The sequence below is a fragment of the Tyto alba genome, unplaced genomic scaffold, assembly GCF_018691265.1.
Source record: "Tyto alba isolate M040663 unplaced genomic scaffold, T.alba_DEE_v4.0 Super-Scaffold_13, whole genome shotgun sequence".
Taxonomy (NCBI): domain Eukaryota; kingdom Metazoa; phylum Chordata; class Aves; order Strigiformes; family Tytonidae; genus Tyto; species Tyto alba.
In genome coordinates, this window is record NW_024881275.1 from 39,838,379 (window position 1) to 39,852,753 (window position 14,375).

The 14,375-nt window shown below is 40.9% G+C and overlaps 1 protein-coding gene across 13 annotated transcripts in view; it reads right to left on the reverse strand.

Annotated features, from left to right (window-relative positions):
* Window positions 1-14,375, reverse strand: part of SEMA4D (semaphorin 4D) — a 102,973-nt gene that overhangs the window by 59,156 nt on the left and 29,442 nt on the right. For 2 of the 13 annotated variants that reach the window (XM_042787854.1, XM_042787853.1), the window contains exon 2: window positions 221-294. The exons of the other annotated variants lie outside the window; for them this stretch is intronic. The gene's annotated coding sequence lies outside the window, so the exon portion shown is untranslated. The remainder of the gene's footprint in view (window positions 1-220; window positions 295-14,375) is intronic. 13 annotated transcript variants of the gene reach the window in all.

Here is a 14,375-nt window from a genome sequence, read left to right on the forward strand (position 1 = left end):
CTAGGATCAGCTGCTTCACTTCCAAAGGACACAGTAACTGCAAAACCAGGAGAAGATGACCATGCCTGGGTAAACAGCTGCTCAGCAGAGAGCCCCACCAGCTCCTGTGGTGTGTAAGGGCTCCTGGTGAAAGCTAGGCTCAGGAAGCCAAGAGAAGTGTCATGGTAGACCTAAGGAAAGCACAGGAACAACAGTTTAAAACCAAAAAAATTTTACTTACCAGGAAGACTTGAAGAGTCTTCAGCAACTCCAACAGAAAGCAAATGAGCAGACTGCCTACTGAGATCCGCAGCACTGTAATAAGGATTTTCATGTCACTCATAAAAATTATGATTTGTACCTTTCAGTGAAAGTCTGCACAACACACACTTTGCACCACTTTCAGCTTTAACATCCTAATGCTTACGTCACTCACCAAATAGTTTTCTCTACATCTAAGCCATTTCATAAGTTTTCAGGTGGGAAAACAAGTTTAACAAACATTATTTTTCTGGCTCTTTAACAGGCTGAGAAGTTGGTGGCACAACACATGAGGATCTCCCAGCCACTCGCTGTTCTCCTCCACGCCTCCTGAAGCAGTTGCATCCTAGCAGCAACTCCTTTGCCACCACAGGGCTCTTCCAACTGCACCGAACAACCCACCCCTGCCATGGGGCTGTGTGACCATACTTCCAGTATTTACAAGCACAGCTAGAAAACACCATCAGCATTACAGTCTTAGTCTTATACATATGAATACAGGCAGGTTTGAAAGAGTGCCTGTTCTCATAGTATCACCCTATCTGGTAACAGCTTGCATGCAGATATCAAGCAGACTAACACTGCACCGTGTACAAAAATATCACAGCAGCAGCAACGATCAAATTCTACCACCACCTTACAAGAGTGGGTATCATCTACCTTCTCAACTCATCAGTATAACACACATTAAGAGGAGCTGGCTAAAGCAGCAGGGTATCTGCTTCCCAAGGAGCTGCAGCTAAAATTGCATCCTCAGACTTCCCCTGTGCCCTAAATAAACCCATCTCCACACAGTTCTGGTAAGTGAAAGACACAGGTGCAAGCAAGGGCTTCCTACCAGCCCCTACACTGCTGGACATGATGCCAGAAGAGCCAAGGGCTAGGTGAGCAACTCTCTCCCACTGCTACACAGAGTCTTGTTTCATCATTTTGACTCCTGGATAGCTAATAAATGTCAAGACTAACAAGCAAAGAGATGTACTGTCTCTTAGACAGCAAAGCGCATGGCCTGTTCTGGGACACCAGCCATCATCAACAGAAAAAGACACATGATTTCAATAAATGAATGCATGAGCATTTGGATCACCTCACTGCCCAGACAGTATAGTATGCTAAGGCACTACAAATCTAGAGTTGGACGATGTTTCTCAGGTGAAAGGCTCATAAAATAAAAATCCTGTAGTCCTCTACTCCTTGCCCTCAATAGCTTTGAAATTGAGACATGTAAGAGTACAAGATCTTAAAGTGATCTGTTAAAGCAGATGAAGCAAACACTTCAACATGTTACTGAAGCAAACTTGTAGACATGACCAAAACACAAATCCTGTTTCTCATATGAAGAGGTCTTCAGACTAGCACAGTACTGCAGAAGAACATGGGGTTGTTTTGATTAATTAAATGGAAAATGGCAAATAAAAATGCTTATATATCAGTAGTTTGTAGTGCAAAAGATTAAACTCTATTAGATTAGTAAGGGTGACATCACTTTTAGAAAAGCCTGGGTGTGATAGTTATATCCAGGAACTTGCAGAAGGCTGATCATGAGCAGAGGGAGGATAAGGCAAGACTACTGGTCATAAAGTCAAGTACTAGTCAACCCTTGCAGACAAAATTATAGTCAGGTCAGGGTTTAGATAGCAAATAGAACAGAGAGTGTAGGCCTTGGTTCACATTCTCAACCTATACAGTGGATGCTGCCCATCAACCAGGACTTGATGAAGCTAGTTTAAAACTGCCTCAATTTTTTTATCTGGACAGTAAACAAGTCCCTTCTGATTAGCAGGATTTGCATTCCTCTCTAAAGAGGACACTGCAATACAGGAACAGAGTAAGCACAGCTTCTTGGGCAAGTAATGCACCACACAATAATGGCCACAGGGTATGGTGGGGATAAAGAGTAAAAATACAAATTTTAAAAAGCTATTTCAGGGGAACAAGACAAAGAATACATTTTTAACCAGGACACCCTACTATCCCATCATCATTAAGATCTAATTCAATGGAAGCAGCAGCAGCACAAGAGGTCAGGGAAGAAAGGAACAAGTCAAGGGACAGGCAATTGCAGTTACTGACTTAAGCATAACCTGAAGCCATGACTTGAGGCTGCATCCTTGAAGGACTACTGGCCTTCCTCTGCCCCAGCTCCTAGGCTGCTTCCTGCAGCAGCTTGGAGCAGTGTGAAGTTGTTCCCACCTACAAGCTCCAGCACTGACAACAGGCTCTGAGCTGCAGGAGTAAATACGAGAACACCAGACCATTTTCCTTCACTGCACACTAGGAAAGCTCTGGAAACAGGACAGACTAACTCCAGATGAGGATTATTTATACTCTGATCCTCATGGACATTTTATCTTTTCAACATACAGGCCACTATTACAGCTCCAGTTTCAAGGAAGCTGATAATTTACTCCACCAGCACAGGAAAACATCATCAAAACCACCAAAAGACATTTTCAAATGTTGTGGATTATTTGGTCCAAACCAAGGCTGACCAGATAAGAGAGGTGCCTGATCTGTGATATGTCGGCAGACAGTCTTTCATTTGTTTTCTGCTTATAAAGGTTCTATGGCTGACAATAGCTAAACAGAGCAAGTACAAAAATAAGAGTATTTCCACAGGTCTCAAAATCAAAACCCCTATGCTGCAAAGTGGCAGTCATTTCTGCCTTCACAGGAAAAAGCCAGAGTCAGAACAAGCTCAGTGAATTTAGTTAATCATAACCACGTTAAGCCATTCATCTCTGTGGCAGAATGTCACAGGCTTTGCAGCTAACATTTCACTGTGTGAATGGGTAGAAACATTTGCTCACATAAGCTGGCTAAATGTGAATCAGCCCAGATGTCCGAATGGCTTAGCAGTCTTTGTTGTGAGATGTTTGCAAAACATCAAAAAAGAATGACAGACACAAATACATGGCAGAGTTCCTGTCCAGTGGACGTACAAGGCCTGGAGACTATTTTTGATAGGATGTATTGCTAAAACTCATTGATATACCACAAATGAAGTTACACAACCTTCATTTCTTGTTCAAAGGAAATGCGAAAATGGGCTGTAAAAGACCTGCCCAGTAGGGTCCCCTCCCCTATGCAGCACTGCCGCACCTGGGAGCAGAGAAATGGGATAACAAAAACGCTGCCAACCCTGATCATCTTGGAAAATATGTAATACACCACAGGGGGTGGGGGGGGGGGGTGGGGAAGTGCTTCACTTACAGCCCTGATACATACCCTCAGGTTTGATAAAGGTGTAGCAGGTTAAGTATGGAAAGTTTGTCTTACAGATGGTGCCAGGTATGAGATAACTAGGGCCACAACTGTATTTATGGGGGATCTGCTCACATAAATTCTGCCAAAATAATAGTACTGTCTAGGTCCTCTGAGTACCCCACAGTTCTGTAGAACACACACGAAAGATAGCATTCTTAAAGCAAATATCAGACACATACACAACTTAACAGAAGAATTTGGGATGAGAATAACAGAGGCAAAACCTTGGAACAAGCCAAATAATATGCCAGTAATTCATCCTTTCAAATGCAAGGTCATTTTCTTCTCTCATTGTAGAATGTATTGATTCTAATTAAGCACAAATTTTCCTGCAGCGGTAGTTGTTAATAGGATGTCTGGTTCAGACAGTTTCTGCAACACGTGTGTACATTACAAATTTACCCTTTACCTTTAGGAAAAAACATGGACTTTTATTATATGGACTATTATGCAAACGTGTAAACACACACGTACAAATTTCTGCACAACTATTACATGCAAGTGCTTGGTTCAATATGGTAAAGCAAAGTGATCCATAACCACTTTCATAAGGGCATTCTCTTTACTGGGTGATCTCAAACAGGAAATGCATCTCAGTGTCACTGTCCCAGATTACCTGCTGGAGGCATTTTAAACTACAGAGCTAAAACCAGTCAAGCAGCTTGGTTAGAGCCCAAGTATTCCCCAGAATAACCATATACCAACAGACAAGCCTCAACACGAGTTCAGACCTACCAGCAGCAGGCCCCCCAATGCACCTTTGCTACTAAGACAAGCTAATACCTAATTTGTAATGGAGAGGCATTTCACAGGCAAAAGAATGAATATGCATTAATCAATACTGAAAAAATATATCATTACAGCAGGACACTGTCTTCCCTGCTACCAGGTCTATTACCTCCAAATTTAATTTTAAAAACAACAAGTTAAAGGAACACACAACTCTGAAAGGTCTTAACAGGTGCAACACTTTTCCACATCTCCGATTTCTCATCTACAAGAACAAAAATTGGCTTCAAATTCTTCTCCTTAAATCCATCCCATCTTTAAAGCCCAGCAGACATTTTTCTGCTTTTAGCTGGCTAATCAGCCTCAAAAAAAAAAAAAAAAAAAGTATCATAACTTGAAAGTATTTGCTTTGACCCAAACCTCAGAAGTTTTGTTTTTAACTTTGGAGGTGGAATGGTAGGGAGGAAATCAAGCATAAAGTACCTAGTTACATCTCAGGTCCAAGAAAAACAAAAATTTACTTGCACTGTCCATGCTTAACATTAATGCACACAAGAACACTGAAACCTTACACAACCATACTCTTAATACACTTCTGTTGGAAGTCTTTGTATTCTACAGGGAAAAAAACCCTACCTTCTCTATACCACTCTCCTTCACAAATCATTTCTCAATGTAGTTATTTAGTTATAAATGTAGTTCTCCTCAAGGTTCTTCAGAAAATAAGGCAAAAAAAGCAAGACAAGTCAGAAGATTTTGTTGCAAAGAACAGAACTCTATGAAATGTTTGGTGTTGAGGAGTAAAAAGCAAAGCAACTAGCAGTTTCCCATGCCCAAGATTTAAAACATGCACAGGAAGTTTAACGATGAAATATTCAACTTCTTGTTCTAATGTGTACCTGTCAGTTTACAGAACAGACACACCACTCTCCTGCACCTGTATTTTGAAGGTATGTGAACCAATTGCTTTACATAAAATTGTTGTACAAATATTCTTGCTGCCTGCCACACACTTGGGATGGCAATGTAAAAGCTGTTGCTCTAGCCAATTTTTTTCCAAAAGCAGCAACTGCTCTCCTTGCTCCTAAAGAGAATTTAATGAAGCCATCTGCTTGCAGTTGAGACTATTCTAAAAACATCCTGGATTCTTTATGCTTCCTTTTACAGTTCAAAGCCTGGCTAGCATCCCAAGGCTACAACCTTTGCAAAAAGCAAAGCAAGAAGCAGAAAGAAACATTACTGAAAACATTTTGCTCATATGTATGTTAAAATACTTTAGTATCTGTGTATATGCAGATATCATATTATTAGCAACATTTGTATTTTAAAGAAAGGCAACAATAATAACTTGCAATGAGCATATAAAATTGCATTTTGCAACACTTGTTTTTAAGTATCTGAATGTGTTATTTGGTAAAATAAACAAATGTCAAGTCAAGGAAGCTAGCTGACTGATCCACATTTTTAAAATACCTCAGTGCTAGAGCCTCATATAAGCATAACCAAGAAATGAGGCACTTATATTCAGTTAGTTTCCAGAAACTCTATCTAACCCATCTGTAAAATACCAACCAGGAGATACAGATTTACAACAACTGCTGTACAGACTATAGGAAAGGGCTGTCATATAATTTAACAGCCACACACCTGTGGAGGCCAGTTTCAGCTGTCAAGATGTTGTGTATCCTTCAGGAGTGTATGGGATAAGGGTACTGGAAGAGGCACAACCACGTGTGAACAAACCTTGAGCACAGGTAAGTCTCCTCCATGAAGCTGCTGCTTTTACACAGAGTAGAGATCTGTAACATATATTGACTTTTAACAGTTCCGTACTTAGAGGTACATTTCTCGTCTGTTAGCACCCCTCTGGCAGCAGACTTATAACATGATTTTCCAAGGAGATGTACTGCAGCACAGGATTAACTTCTGCTGCACCTGGCAGTATAAATAAGCGTAAGTGTGCTTTTCCAACTGAAAAATACACCCTTCACTCATAACACAAGTTCAGAAAGGTAAAAGCCTGTTCCACTGTGTTTCCAAGACAACTCTGAAATTAACAGTGCTGGCAAGTTATCTAGGAACAGAAAATACATTTATCACAGTACCAAGCACAATGGAGTCTTCGATTTTGCCTGGTGCTTCCAGATCACTTTCCAACACAATTAATCATTGTACTCCGTTACAAACAAAATGTCATCACCAAAAAGCCACCAAAGAACTACAAGCAATATAATAAAGAATGAGGAACTTCATCTGTAGGGGAGCAAAGCCTACACACACCAACCAAGAGCAAGAGCCTGAATAAACAACATGCATGTTTTGGGTTTCTTTGTTTCCACAGCATGACTTTCTGGGAGGCAGGGGATAAGAATCCCTCTTTCAAACGTTCTTAATATCAGTTTTCAAAGGGCATAGTTTCTCAGTGGGAGTCACATCTAATTACTGAGACTGCATATTCAAAATTTCAGTAATCGTCTGGTGTGCAGGAGAGCTACATCAGTAGCACAGGACAGGCAAAAATCAGATTAAAGCCGCCACAAAAAAACTGAGCGGATCTCCACATTAAAACGTGAGTGTGAACAGTTGCTCTGCTCTTGCTGCACTGAGTGACAAAATCCCAGTTCTGCGCTCACACCTCAGAACATTTTGTAAAGTAGCTGCTTCTTCACAGAGCCAAGACTCTTGTAGCATGAAGAAAATAAAAAAAAAAATCATCTTGATGTACAGTTTTTCTCACAGATTTCTCTGTAATTAAAACCAGTCCTTGACTTGTATGCATTTAAAAAGTGTGCATTCCAAATTTGGCCTTTTCACATTCATAGACTGATGAAAGCAAGGCTGTCATTTTTGGATTTCATAGCAGGGGGAAGCAGAAGTAGAAATGGTATTGCAGTGACTAAGATATCTTTTTTTTTCCCCAGCAGTGGGATTCTCCAAAAGCAAGTGTGCTGCTACTGTCACAGGACTAGCTAACTCCTCTGAAATAGTATGTGGCTGGCAGACAGCTCCCAAACTACACCAAAGCTACCAAAGAGACTTTATAAGCCTCAAGCTCCTCAAGAAGCCAATTCCCCCATTGTAAACAGTGCCATTTTCCTCATTCTGTACATGTTAAGCAACAACTGAAACATGAGGTTTGTGAAAACCAAAGCAAAAAGCACCAACAGGGTTCCACTATTGTTAAAGACACAGAGCATCTCCTGTTCTAAGAAGCAAAACGTCCCCATAGTTCATAGGGAAATGGTCTAAGTAGGGTGTTTGTTACACTCACTGATTTAAAACACACAACCACACACCCCTCCTCCTCTGCACTGGCCTGAAAAATTATGGCCTGATGTCAAAAGCTTTACTAACTGACCCAGTTCAGCCTCACCCTCTGTGTGGTAAGGCTTGTCTAGCAGACCAATGGCAGGATGGAAATCTGGACAGCAGCACTGCAAATGCATTCGGCAAGCTGTGCCCTCCATTTTCAATAAACAGTCTCTAAACACTCCTGGTTTCAGGCCAGAAAACAGGCAAGAAAACTGCCTATCTCATCACTGTGCAAAAGAGAAGCAAAAAATCTTCCCATCAAAGGTGGCACGGAAGTCTGTGCTTGGTAGCCAATGGCTACTTAGCAAATTACTGCTCAAACAGCACCTTCCATCCAACTTTCCCACATGCAAGGGAAATTCCCAGTATTGTCCCCTGCCACACACTGTACCAGCCTAGGCTACGTGGGGAGAAAGATGGCTTTCTCTACACACACAGCAAAAAGAGAAACAGTGCTCCCCCAAACACACCTCCTTTTTAACTAAGAATCCTAGCTAAAACAATTAAGGCAGGAACCCATACTGCTTCTTATTTTAGCATTTCTCAGAGCTGACATGATCTGGAGATTATTCTTCTGGGGTACATAAAGACAAGTTAAGTAAAATGTATCTTCCAGGCTAGAGCTAGAATTACATCTGCATATGCAAATTTTTTTCTCCCCCTTGTTGTGTGGTGTCTGATCAGTGTTATTTATCAAGGATTAAAGAGGTTGTAAACTACCAACTCCTTGAAGTTTGCTCAGTTGGAAAAGCCCCAAAGCTCATTTGTTTGAACTGTGTCAGCCAGGAGAGGGAAGAGAATTTGAATAAATATTAGCAGAGCATTAATGTAGATGCAGAGACTTGCCAGCAGCAGACACAATCTCCTCTCCACCTTCACAACCAGGGACAGAATGTCATCACCCAAGGGACCAGAAGAACAGGACCAGGCACACAAGCAGAAAAATTCACCAAAGTCTTTAGACAACCACCAGGCTGATAGCACCTGGAATGACACTTCATCAGAAAATATGTAACTTACATGCTAGTGAGAGATGCAGAAAGCTGTGTGCGTAAGGATTTTTTTTCCCTTGTTCTTAGAGATAAATTAAAATACTTAATTTCAAGTTTATATTGGTTTAAGAAACGGATCCAGCTGAAAAACTAAGCTATTTGCTTTTATGGGGAGAGGTTGTGACATGTCACTTTTCAGCCGGATGGTTTCTGAACATAGCTCGCTGTACAGCCAGACGAGTTTTAATACTAGTGCAGGGAAACAAGGAAGAGCTCATTTAACTGCAGATTTTCCAGAAAAAAATACGCTCCAGCTCTTTCACTGTGCATAACTGCAGTTTTGGAAAGCATTAAGGTTTTGACTGAAATTCTGCCAACCAAAGAAAATAGATTGGAAGCTACCATACCAATTGCTGCCATGGAACAAAGCATCTTTAATGTGTTCCTCACAAACTGGGGTTTCCCCTGATCCACCTGTTTCCTTCATTTCCACTTGAATGAGGGTATCTTTTGAGTCTCTTGCATACAATTTTCCTTCTGGCACTTGCACTGGAGACTTGACACAAATTCCGAAGCACGTCTCTTCAGCTCACAGCACACACAGAGTTAATCGGCTCCTAGGGCGCTCTTGCTAACCAAGTGAGAAAGCTCTGCCAAACACCAACCTATGTGAACTCTGTGTAAACTTGTGTTTGAGCTCCAGTGAAGGTGAGAAGCATACAGAATGGCTGGACCATGCAGGCTCTGAAAGCCCCATGTTGATGCCAGAGGACTGAATATACATGAGTGCAAATGCACAAGCTGTGTTTCTCTGACACACAGGTAGAAGTGCACTTAAAACCACCAACTTGAGTATCAGTGAAACACGCTCACCACACACAGCTAAAGGTCTCTGATCTACAACAGTGTAACACAGAGGTACCAAAAAGCAGAAGATCTGGAGTTCAGAACAGCAGGACTTCACACAGATCATGCAGCCTTTGCTCTCTTCCCATCCCAGACCTTGTTTCAGTCCCTTGTGCAGACAGACGCATGGACTTCAGCTGCCTCCAAAACCTGTCTCTGCTGCAGTGCACAGGGGATGCCCAGCCTCTGTTACTCCGTTCCCACCCCCAGCCTCAGCATGAGCTGCTCGCAGAGAATTACTAAATCAGCAGTTCTCCAACAGCCCTCTTCAGTTCCCATGCTGATGAAAGCTAGCAGCCTGTGGCAGAGACATAATGATTCAAAATTGACAGCAGCAGGACCCAAAACAGACCTCTGAGGAGGAGGCGAGATGGACAAGTCACCTGTGTTGAAGACTATTTAACTTACCTTTATTTGTCTTCCAACTTCACTGACTTCAGAACTCCAAAAGCCATTTGAGTGCTGCGTGACAGAGCCCTTGAACCACAAGTCTAGCAAGTACAATTTCTACCACAAGTTGGTTTCACCATGTGGATATCACCAAAAGGTATGAACAAGCACTGTTTGCATGTTTAAACTTTACTTGCCATATGTTGAAGACTGAGAATGTACCATAAAGGATCATTTACAAAACCCAGGCAACTGGTACAGCAAACACTCAAACTATCAGTGTTATAGTTACACAAGTCTCAGTCCTCAGCTTGATGCAAATTCAAACAGAAAGCAAAGAGTGCAAGAACAAAAAAAAAAAAAATAAAAAAAAATCAATCTGAAAGACACAGTTCTTTGAAGAAATTATTTGAAATAAACTAGTTCGAAATAAACTAATGTTTAATCAAATGCTTCCATCTCACTCTGTCAAAGTTAGATGGGTATTCTCATCAGAAAATCCTAAATGCAAAACTGCTAGAGAAACAGGTAGTGAAATGAGTAATTAATGGCCGCCCTCTCCAGATCAATGAACAGTGACGGACTCATCAAGACACACAGTACAGCCGTGACAGCTGCAGCAGACAGAAAACGTTCCTTTGTTCCAAAGCTATAGTCAGGAAAGCTTAGAGCTGCCAAAGAAAAAGTTAACATACAACTAAGACCTTCATACACAGACATTTCATTAACCTTTGCTTTTCATGCTATGCACACCTGAGTAATGGATATGTGATACTTTGTTTTAACAGGTATGTTTATCTCACTAAAATGTAAACCAGCAGAGGGTCCCAGAGAGAAAGCATTACAGTTTCTAAATTGATTTAGGTGGGGACTACCATCTTGAAAAGCAGAACCAGGTGGTCTGTGGTTAAAACCCTACCTAAGAGTGGGTAGTACCCATTTACTTCCTTGTCAGAAGAATTGGATGCTGAGCCTGTCACTCAGAAGGTGAGCTTCAGAGCAGACAAATCATAATTCACAGCTATTCCAGTGACTCTGACTTTTCTGCCTATCAGTAGATTTCTGATGTTGAAATTCATACACCAGTCTGAAAGGTTTCCAAGGCAGAGGACTAAATATTCCTGTAAGTTAGTGTATCGCTGAGCAGTGGGCCTGAGAGCATGGTTCAAACAAACAAACTGTACTAACAGACTGTCCATTAATTAAAGCTGACGCTTCTTTGCCCATCAGGCAACAGTGCAATCAGGAGCCATCACATAATGAAACCATTGTTAGTCTTTCCTTTACATATTCAACTGCAGAACAAAAGGACTGTACAGTCAACAAGAAATTTAACTTGTGCAGGTAGCATTGCTTCTCAACAACAAACACAACCGCAAAAAAGATCTTGCACTGGAAGAAGAGGTGAAAAGCCTTAGTAATAAAAAAACCCTAAAAGCTTTCTATTACAATGTTTCACTGAACAGCACCCTTTCATAAGCACCATCAGTTTAAGTTCAGCATCGTATCACTTAGCCACTATCATTACCTAGAAAAGATGGTACAAAATGCCTTCCAAGGAAGGACACTTTACTGTCACACTAGTCCTCTCGTCACATTTAGTACTCCCTTTCAAGTTTTCAAACCTATTAGTAAAATTCAACATTTTGACATCTTAATGAGATAAATGTCTCGAAAAAGGAGATACCTACTTCTTCCAAACTGTTTGTGACATGACAGAGTTATTCTTCAACAAAAAACAGACATAAGAATTTTCAAAACACTTACCAGAAGTAGAAGGTAAGGAGAAGGATAAAGGAACGTAAGGGCAATTTTGAGCTTGTGGTGGTGTTTCATGAATTTGTGCAATTAATTTAAAAACAAAAATCGATTCATATTCTTATCAACATTGTTTCTAACTGTGATGTTTTATCAACCACACTAGCTACAAACAGCAATCACAGCTGGCACAATGTGAGGACCAACTCAAATACTTTCATCCCAGTTTTCCAGAGAAGAGCAAAACAGATGAAAGAATGTCCAAAGCTTCAGAAACGAGCAAAGAAAAAAAAAACCCTGAACAAAAAGAAGTAACAAGTAAAGGGCCTCTAATGGTAGTGATTTATTCTATCACAGCCTGTTAGCATCAGGTTATGTAATGAGTCCACATGATTTAGGAATTCATGTAGGGAGAAAATGTTTTTCAATTAGCAATATGGATCTGGTTGGCTGATGTCAAGTGCCTTTAAGTGATAATCTCACAAAAATGACAGATGAAGACTTTAAACAATGGCTTGAAATTCATTACTTTTTATAACTCTAAGTTTATGAAGGCATGCCTTAACGCTATCTTAAAAATAAACCAAAAGAAATGAGAAGAGTAGATGTAAGCTGTAATTCTCCCAAGTACCAAAATTTCTCATACTTTCAAACATCTCTGCTTCTAAATTAGGGTACAGATGAAATTATGTATGAAGCTGAAACATAGAGGTAGGTAATACAACAGCTATGAATTAGAGAGGGAGAAGCCTGTAAGCAATGAAACAAAACCACAAAGAACAATTAACACACTTTAAGCATTTACAGAAGGGAAAATACAGATGGGAAAACATGCAGCTACAAAGCCAAAAGCTGTCACTAAAAATCAGTTTGCCCTCCTGGGTAAGAGAGGCTGCTAAATCCTTCCACAAGTCAGCTGAAGTAGAAATCTGCTCTTAGAAAAGGAGGCAGTTCCCAACATACAGCTTCTTGCAGAGGTGGAAATCTAGTAATTTTCTGTTACCTAAGTGTGCTTTATTACTGGTCTGAAATAGCTGCATTCAGCTTCCAAATATTGGGGTTCTACATACCTCAACCTAAGGAGTCAACTAAATTCGTTCTCCCCATCATTTGTATTTTTCAGTGTATGTCCATTCCTTTTTTGGTAAATTACACAGGTAGTGCTTCTTGAATTTGTCCCAGTATAAGCATATTTTCTAGCACTTATCAACCCTGTAGGACTTGGGTAATATCCTGTACTTGTCCATAGGCAAACAATATAATGTAAGGAGACTAAACCAAATTTTTTGTGAGCTTAGCTAAACTGATACGCATTACAAGCGCCACAGATTAAAAAGATATGTATAGCCAGCTCATGACAGCTAAGACACTACCAAAATACCCCAAACTTTTAAATGCATCCCTGGCAGTGGCTTTTAAATCTGTTTTTTGAGACATTCGGACAATGGCTGTCCAAAATCTCATCTTCCCAAAGCAACCAGGTTCCAAGTCAGAAGTTGTGATTCAGACCAGCAGCCTCCAGGGGCTGTCAGCACTGGGCTCCTCTGATGTCACGTCAATTTAGGTAGCTCTAGACTTACTGAAAGGAAAAAGCCTCCAGCAAGCATTTATTCTCCAGAATATAAAAACAGATACTTTTGGTTTACAACACAAGGGGCACGGGTAGGGCCATCTCTTGGGGTTGTTTATTTTTTTGTTGGTGTTTTTTTTTTTTGTTGGTTTGTTGTTTTTTTTTTTTTTTTTTTTTTTTAAATCAGCTATTATTTCAGTACACCGAGGTCTTTCATTAAGTGATGCAACTTCAGCCAGATGAGCACAGAAAGAGCACTCATAGGGCGGGGAAGCAAAAAAGTAAGCTTTAGAGTACTTCTGCATTCTTTTTTTGACTACAGATACACCACTTCATGTGAGTAAAGCAGCTGAGTCAAGAAGTAGAAATCCTTCTGACTAACTAAGGACTCAGGATAAGCTAGTGAGACTGTCAGAACAGATTTTTCTTGTGATGCAACTTTGACCATACCATAACACACCTGAGTTCAATTCTTGTATTGCTAAAAGACAAACAAAACCCCCTTCATCCTCTTATTCCCATCAGCTAAAACATACATAAAAGTTTCCAAGAGGAAGGGAAGCCAATGGGATTATGAAAAACAAAATTAAACCTTCTGACTCATTTCCTTCTTCCCCTTTCATCCACTACCAGCCTGCAAACCTCTTGCCTTCATCATTCAGCAGAAATCACATGGCTTAATTACCATCTGCACTTACCTTCTCCAGGCAGCAAGAACCCCAATACATCCTTCCCAGTTGAGCTTCAAAACGTTACATAGACAAGAGCAAATGAAAATCTCAGGGCAGGTAGAAACAGGCAGGAAGGGGAGGGCTGCCCAGGCGCAATGCCAGAGGGGCTGGTGTCCCCCCACGCCATGATGCCTGATGTGCCCCTCGACACAGATTTGCTCCCCCCCACCCCACAGCCAGACTGGCCACCACTGCATCCAGCGCCTGTCCTCCCACTGCAGGGAGGGAAACAGAGTAGAGACAACATGCGAAGAGAGAGGGCGTTGTGTTTTTTTTCCACCAGTCTGCTTTCTGATTCGGGGTACCCTTTTTGTTTAGAATTCAACTTATTTAAGAAGTGATTGATATCATCTCGGTTCAGTACTCCAGCACATATGAAAAGCAGAGGTCACGAGGATTTAAGGTAGTGGCTACCATGCCTGCTCTAGAAAGCTCCTCAAAAATACAGGTAAAAATACCTAATTTAGAAAAAGGCTTACA